Source organism: Amphiprion ocellaris, chromosome 12 (genome assembly GCF_022539595.1).
Source record: "Amphiprion ocellaris isolate individual 3 ecotype Okinawa chromosome 12, ASM2253959v1, whole genome shotgun sequence".
Taxonomy (NCBI): domain Eukaryota; kingdom Metazoa; phylum Chordata; class Actinopteri; family Pomacentridae; genus Amphiprion; species Amphiprion ocellaris.
The window spans coordinates 10284103-10291726 of NC_072777.1; the positions used below are offsets into that span (position 1 = coordinate 10284103).

General features: G+C 38.5%; 1 long non-coding RNA gene across 3 annotated transcripts; it reads right to left on the bottom strand.

The window, feature by feature from the left end:
- Positions 1 to 440: 440 nt before the first annotated feature.
- On the bottom strand, positions 441 to 6840 carry LOC129350117 (uncharacterized). Of its 3 annotated transcripts, none has more exons than XR_008603366.1 (4): positions 6537 to 6840; positions 4607 to 4707; positions 2660 to 3006; positions 441 to 2560 (listed from the first exon to the last, which is right to left on the bottom strand). It is a non-coding gene; the product is annotated as an uncharacterized LOC129350117 (long non-coding RNA). The 3 variants fall into 3 exon arrangements; XR_008603367.1 differs by adding an exon at positions 5685 to 5826 and having other exon boundaries at positions 2465 to 3006; positions 6537 to 6582; XR_008603365.1 differs by having other exon boundaries at positions 2465 to 3006.
- Positions 6841 to 7624: the final 784 nt, after the last annotated feature.

Below are 7624 nucleotides of genomic sequence, written 5' to 3' on the forward strand. Positions count from 1 at the left end.
GTACAAAAACCAAACTAGCACAACCCAAACGCTAAAGTCTCCTGCAGCCTACCAGAGAACCTCTGACAACAGAGAATCAGGACAGGAACTCTTACCTTCTGGACAACCAACGTTGGTTCTCAAACAAGAATACAGAATGTGTCTGACCAAAAACCTCTAAAGACTCACTACAGCCAAGATAAAGACACAACTCAGCTGCACCAAATCCACTAATCACTGCACACATTAGCACCATGTGCTAACTGTGGCTAAAGAACCACATTTACCAAGACAACTATCCAGTACAAAGCCCTAAAACACACCAAGAAACACATTTAAAACAATTTTACTGCTGGAAGCTGCAAGCCAACGTCTAAAAAACAAACTAAAGCAACAGAGCCAAACCCGGTTCAGTGGTGAAGGAAGCAGAGGAAATGTTTGGCTGCAGCTAAATAAAGCAGGAAAACACTGAGCTGCTCAGGTGTTCCTGATAACACCAAGCAGCCACCTGGACAACCAATAGGAACACAGCTTACTGGAAGTCCAGAGGGCTGGCTTAGTCAAGTAAATTTAGTTTAAAGTTGAAGCAGAAAGTTAACAAAGAAAGTTGAAAACCACCTTCTGATACCTGAAATCTCTGAGTTTTCACACAAAGAATGCCTGAACATGTCAAACTGGTTCCATAGTAGAACCATCATTGTAAAAACGTCATAGTATGGTGTGTTGCTCAAAAAACATTAGGACCCAGCTGTCTAGGGTCGCCGAGGAGCAACACAAAAACAGGACAAACGCTGGTTTCCAGGGGGTTAGGCAGGTATTTATTTGAAAGAGTATGTTTACAACAACACAACACGTGAGCAGAAAAATCACAGTCTGTCTTTAGTTCAGCTGAAAATATTAGTTTTTGTCTTTTTTTATTGACCAAACTTTTCAGGAAGTAGATGAAGAATAATTAAAGCTCTCATGTAGAAGTCCAACTTATTTTGGATCCTTGTGGAGAGTTTAATCTTAGAGTTTCTAAAGCTGTTGAGTTTTTAGAGTCACATGGATTGTTCTGACATTTAATAACCAAGTCCTGAAATAAAATTACAGTTGTGGATTTCTGTCATTTCATCTGGACTAAACAAATAACAGCAGCATAAATCTCAAACGTCATTATGAGGAGTCTGGATTGAGGTTTCTCACTTGATAATGATCAAAACATGAAATTTAGGTTGGTTTAAAGGAATATTACACCTTAAATCTTTGAATGTTGACCTAAAAGGTTGGTTTCAGGAAGTATTCCACCTACAAGGTCCTCAAACATCCACCTTAAAGGAACATTCCACCAAAAATCCTTGTACATGCACCTAAAATGTTGGTTTAACTGAGTATTCCATCCAAAATCCTCAAAGAGACCTGAGGGGCTGGTTAAAAGGAATATTCCACCTAAAACCCCAAATATAGACCCGAAAGGGTGGTTTAGAAAAAATCCTTCAATGTAGACCAAAAAAGTTAGTATGGAGGAATATTCCACCTGAAATGTAGACCTGAGAAGTTGGTTTGGAAGAATATACCATCCTAAACATCCTTAAATGTAGACTAAAAGACAGTTTGGAAGAAAATTCCACCTAAAATCCTCCAATGTACACCTAAAAGGTGAGTTTAATGGTATATTCCACCTAAAATTCACTACTGTAGACCTTGGAGGTTGGTCTGATGGTATATTCCACCCAACATCCTTCAACATAAACTTAAAAAGTTCATTCAAAGGAATATTCCACCTAAAATCCTTCAATGTAGACCAAAAAGTCTTGGAGTAAAGGAGTATTCCACCTTAAATGTAGACCTAAAGGATGGTTTGGAGTAATATTCTACTCTAAAATCTTCCAGTGTAGACCTAAAAGGTTGATCTGATGGTATATTCTACCCAACATCCTGGAACATTTACCTCAAAGGTTGGTTTAATGGTATATTCCCAGAAGCACCCTTGAACATTGGGCTTAATGGTATATTCCACCCAAAATACTTGTACATATACCAAGAAGTCAGTGTAAAGGAAATGTAGACCTAAAAGGATTGTTTAAAGGAATATTTAAACGATTATTTTCATCATTTAATAATCTGTTATCAGTCAGAACCCTGGCAAACTTATTTTCATTTTTTTTTAGTGGAAGTCACAAATAAAGGAGCTCTTGGTTTTTCCCGGCGTTAGTGAGTCAAAAGCTGCTGTTTCAACACAGACACGTTCACTTACATCCACAAACCTCTCAGCACTCAAACACCCACAGACAGGAGGCCGGTTGGACCGAGGCTCGGCAGCGTCCTCAGACCCACGAGTCGGGGAGTCGCTGAACTTGTTGGTCCGGTTTGAAGGCCTCCGTGTGGTCCAGTAGAAGTCCACGTAGTCGGTGTTGGCTTTGAACCGCAGCGACTGGCCGCCATCAGGTGGACCGGCTCGTCCTTGTAGGGCTCCTCCTGTAGCCTTGAGGGGACCACAGGAACATTCAGTAGCTGTTGGAGTTCTTCCTGTCAGGCTCGTGGTAGAACGGCTCTGAAGAATCTTGTACTCGTCTTATCTGGAACAATCTAACAGCCTAAACTGTTAACAGCGGTGTAAAGAAACAAACACAGGCATAGATTAGGACTCAAACTAGATTTATTTTAGAAAACAAATCAACTTAGAGGCATTTGTTCACACATGTGGCTGAATAGGAGGCCGTCCAATCAGAGCTGAGGTCTTCACTCTGTAGGTTGTTTGTTGGGTGAGACTCTTGGACCTCCATCAGCTGACGTGGATGTTTGATGGTGTTCTTCTCTAGTGCCAGATGATTCATCCATGAATTCAGCAGCTACAGACTGAAATGAAGCTCATGCTGCCGTTATTGAATTCCTGTTCCAGATCAAATGTTCAGAGCTCACCTTGAATGCAGCCGTCTGCTGTCTGATAGTTTTTCTCATTGCAGTCTTCAATAAAGTCTTTTTCCTCATGTCAGGATGTGGTGAGACTCTTTCTCAGTCTCTGCAGACGTCCCTCATTGTGCATCTCTAGAGAAGAAACAGAAAAACTGGTCACTGCTTCAGCATCACAAACGCTCTCCAGCATTGAGAGTGTTTTAGGAATTCATTCATTGTGTTGTGAACTTTGAAGGAGCAGAAACTTTACAGCTGCCAAAGATATGAGCTCCAATTCTGGATGTTTTAGGAAATGAAGTTCATCAAATGAACACTTGATTATTGCTGATAACGCTCATTAAATTACTGAAGACATCCAACATAAAAACCTGTAAACTCTCAGGTAGCTTTTGTTAAAGTTTGTCTATAATTCTATCATCATGTTCTGGAACCAGGACTCTGCAGAAGTTCCTTCAATCAGATACTTGTGTGTTTCTATTTAAGGCCTCAGGTTTGAACGTACAGCAGAGGATTAGAAAGGAGTGATTTTAATAATTAAATCAGTCCAGTAAATGTTTGGCGTGAAAATTATTAAAATTTTGATTTAGATTTGTGTCAAATAATATTGTAGAGTCTCACTTAAATATATCCAAATGAGTTCAGTGTATTTACATTTTATAGAATGTTTGATTTCTTAATCTCAATACTGTAGGGTCTGACCCTACATATTATAATAATGATGTCAATTTAAATAATATTTTAGTGCAGAGTCATAAACCTTAATCAGCTAAACTTACATAATAAATATCACTGTTCAATCTTAACCTGAACATTCATATTATTGAGGTAAATTTACATAAATCATGATATTCTAGAGTCTTAACTGGAATATTTCTAACATTAATCTTTATGTATTGTGCTGATAAACAACAATAACCCGACTTTCAGATAATATTGGTTGTCTGTGATTGTGAGACTAAATTCCTCCACATTCTGGAACTGGACTGCATTTCCCAAAATGGAAACATGGACAGAATTTAACACTCATGTATCCATGGCAACGCTAACTTTCTGCTTCTTACCAAAGTTCACAACACAAGTAAAGATTTTAATGTAAAACTTCAGGGATGACTGCTAACCATAAGTATTCTGATCAATACTTCATGATCAATATCAGGACAGATGTTACAACTCCAGCTGTTGCATTAGACTGCAGTTATTCACAGAGAAATTAAAACATCACATTCCTCATGAAAACTAGATGGGACTTTTATTAAATAAAGTGTTGGTGAATAAACAGTGTAAAAAGTGCAAAGCAGCTCCATTAAATCAGGAGATGTGAGACTTCCACAGCATGGATCACCATCTGCTGTGTTGATTTATAGCTGAATGTCAGAATGAACTGAGATAGAAAAGCTGCTTTGAGCTGCAACATTACGGTCTGACAATCCAACACATCACAGTTTTCATCTGGTTGTTTTGCTTCAACATACTGTGAAGTTCAGTTTTTACCTGAATCAATACAGAGATTCTATTTCCAACCAAGAATGGAATAAAAATTAGAATGTTATGAGGTTATTAATGCAACTAAATCCTTTCAGATGGAAGGATTTACTTCTAAGTTCTAATTCAACTTTCAGTTGGAGCACATTGCATTCACAAAGAAAAACAGTGATACCTTCATAGCAACATTTAATAAACCTAAAGCTTCCCTGTTGGCTCATTGGTGGAGTTTGTTACTGAGCATCTGAACCTTAAATCCAGTGAGACGACCATCTTCAGTCGAGGCCAGTCAGAGAACTTCAAGACCTTCCATCAGCTGGACCAGATGTGGCATCATCTCCCTCTGAACATCTGGATGACAGCAGAAAAGACAAATCAAACACAGATCACAGAAATACAATTTATTCACTTTCATCATTTTATAAAAGTAGCATGAACTTTATTAAAACTTGAATGTATCAGTAATGAAAGTAAATGTTTTTATCTCGTGTTGAAGCTAAATTTAAAGTCAATTTTAATGATGGTTTATCCTGAGAGGAGTGAGAATGGAGCTTTTCTTTCCTTTTTAGAATATTCCCTCAAAACATTCTCTTTATTATTGGCTTTAGAAGCATTTTTCTTTATTTATTTTTAGATACCTCAGACTGATGACTTTGCTGGTTTGCAGATAATTTCATGTACAATGACAATAAAGATCTTCTATTATAACATATTTTGCTAAAACAAGAACTGCAAACCTTCTCAACCATCTCTCAGGCTGCAAAATTCCAACTGTGACCAAGAATTATTTGATGTAGTTATTATTATAAGCTTTACTGAACCAGCCCTGGAATTAATAAAAATCTGTATATGGATATGATTTTCTCTGATGGGATCACTATGGAAGCCGTAGTAACAATTAACTATCCTTTGAAGGGAAAGATTAGGTCTTCTTCAGGCGGATAAAAAAAAAAAAATGCTCTCCCTTAAAAAACAAAAAAATGCATACAATAAAGTAAATCTCTTCTGCACTGCACACATACTACACTTTTGTATAACTCTGGATGTCAGAGTAAAGGCAGACAGATCCACTGATCAGCCACAACATTCTGACCACTGACAGCTGAAGAGAACAACATCCATCATCTTGTTCTAATGCAACGTTCTGCTGGGAAACCTTGACGTTCATGTGGATGTTTGACATGTACCACCACCTAAACACTGCAGGACAAACAACCCCCTAGTCTCCATGGCAACAGCAGTCCTTGATGCCAGCTGCCACCCTCAGCAGGACAAACTAAAACTCTTCAGGAGTGGTCCGAGGAACACGACAGAGTTAAGCTGTTCACCTGGGTTCCACACTCCCCACATCCACATCTGATGGAGCATCTGTGGGATGGTCCAGGATCAGCCTGGTCTAGGTAGGACCCACCCTGCAACCCACAGGATCCACAGGATCCACAGGACATCCCCAGAGGTTCTGATGAACCACTGGATCGGAGGAGTTTTAGCAGCATAAAGGGACCAACACAGTATTAGTCAGGTGGTCATAATGTTATACTGTTATATTGTCATGCTGATTATATGATCAGTAAATGTTACCATCAATTATAACATCCACATTGATCAGGGAAAAAAAACTATCAGTTCATTCAGAAACTGTGGGGTTAAACATAAAAACACAGACCTCAACAGCAGTTTGTTTCAAAGCAGAACACCAGCCGGTTTTCACTAAAGAAGCTTTCAGAGCAACAATTAAATGACAGTTTTGTTCTCATTAAGTTCAGAGTCAGCCAAAAATAATGTACACACATCAGGAAAAGAAAAACTTTTATAAATATTTCATTTGTATAAGTACTTCTACACATAAGTTTGATCAAATCACAATAACTCTGTGTCCTGCTGTACGATGTTTTCCCAACAGATGGCGCTACCCTCATGAATGGAGCATCAACAAGTGACGTCTACAACACAACAGAAATGTCTGGAAGCCAGTGGCCACCACTTTGAGCACCTCTTGTAATTGTAGAGGCCAAAGATAACTTTTATTAATCTCATCATGTCTGAATAAATTTGGTATTGAAATATTTATGCAAGTTTTTCTTTTCCTGATGTGTGTAAACATTATTTTGGCTGACTCTGTGTAATGGGTTTCTGACAGGTTACCAGGCAACATCTTTTTATAATAATGACAAACATACCTGCATTCTACAGGAGTGATTTTCCTCATGTGCAGGTAAAGATGTGGGAGGAGTTTTGAGATGACAGGAGCAGGAGTCATCCTCACTAATTCAGCTTCCACCTAGAAACAAAAAGACCACAAATAAACACACTGATATACTCTCAAACGTTCAACCTCACAGCCTCAAAATATCTGTTTAGGAAGTGTTGTGTTTCTAAATTCTGCTGAAAGCATTGACAGACATTCTCTTACAAGGTTGTGTAAAAAGCAGCCTGTCCTCTGAGCTACTGAGAAATTTTCCTGAACAAAGTTTCTACGTGTAAATCGGCTCAACAACAACTAAAGCCTCAGTCAGAGATAGCAGGTATCGCAAATTATAAACAAGTTTCTTTGTTAACTCAGACTTTCTGCTTGAACCTCACATAAAAAGGGGAGTTTAACTCATCAGGTGATTGAAAATGAACGGCTTGTGCAGTTCTAGATCCAAAAGTAGGATGTTTCAACTCATGTTTTACTACAAATACATACAGGAATAAATAAATACAATGGCTGGTTGTTAGTTTATTCACTATTAATGTCATTTTATATACCGGATTGAACTTGAGCAGTGGAAGAGAGAAAGAGTTTAATGAAATTATGGAGATTCAGAGAGGTAATGTTGCGCAATGTTAAGTTAAGCGCGGTTTAATTCAAAGCAGCTGAATGTTGAACTTAAGTGCAGCTGAATGGGTTTCAGTTAACCTTAAAGTAAAATAACTTTTTTAAACGCTAAAATACACAGCAGAGAAATACAGGTTGAGAAGTTCATTCTAATAATGACGGACAGCTGCAGTGGCAACTAACACGTGTTCAGCAGTAAGTTAGCCACCTGTGTTAATTAGCCCGCTAGCTAACTTAGCCGCTTAGCTAGCTAACTTAGCCGCTTAGCTAGCTAACGCGTCCGGACCAACTGCTCAAACACGACAAAACACAACTCTTCACAAGTCGCTGACTTAACGTACAACAAAACAACGTTACAGGTTAGGAGTATTTATCTTCTTACCGTGTTTTACTCCAAAAACAAGGTCAACAGCAGCCAGAGATGCTACCAAACGTGCCGACCATAGA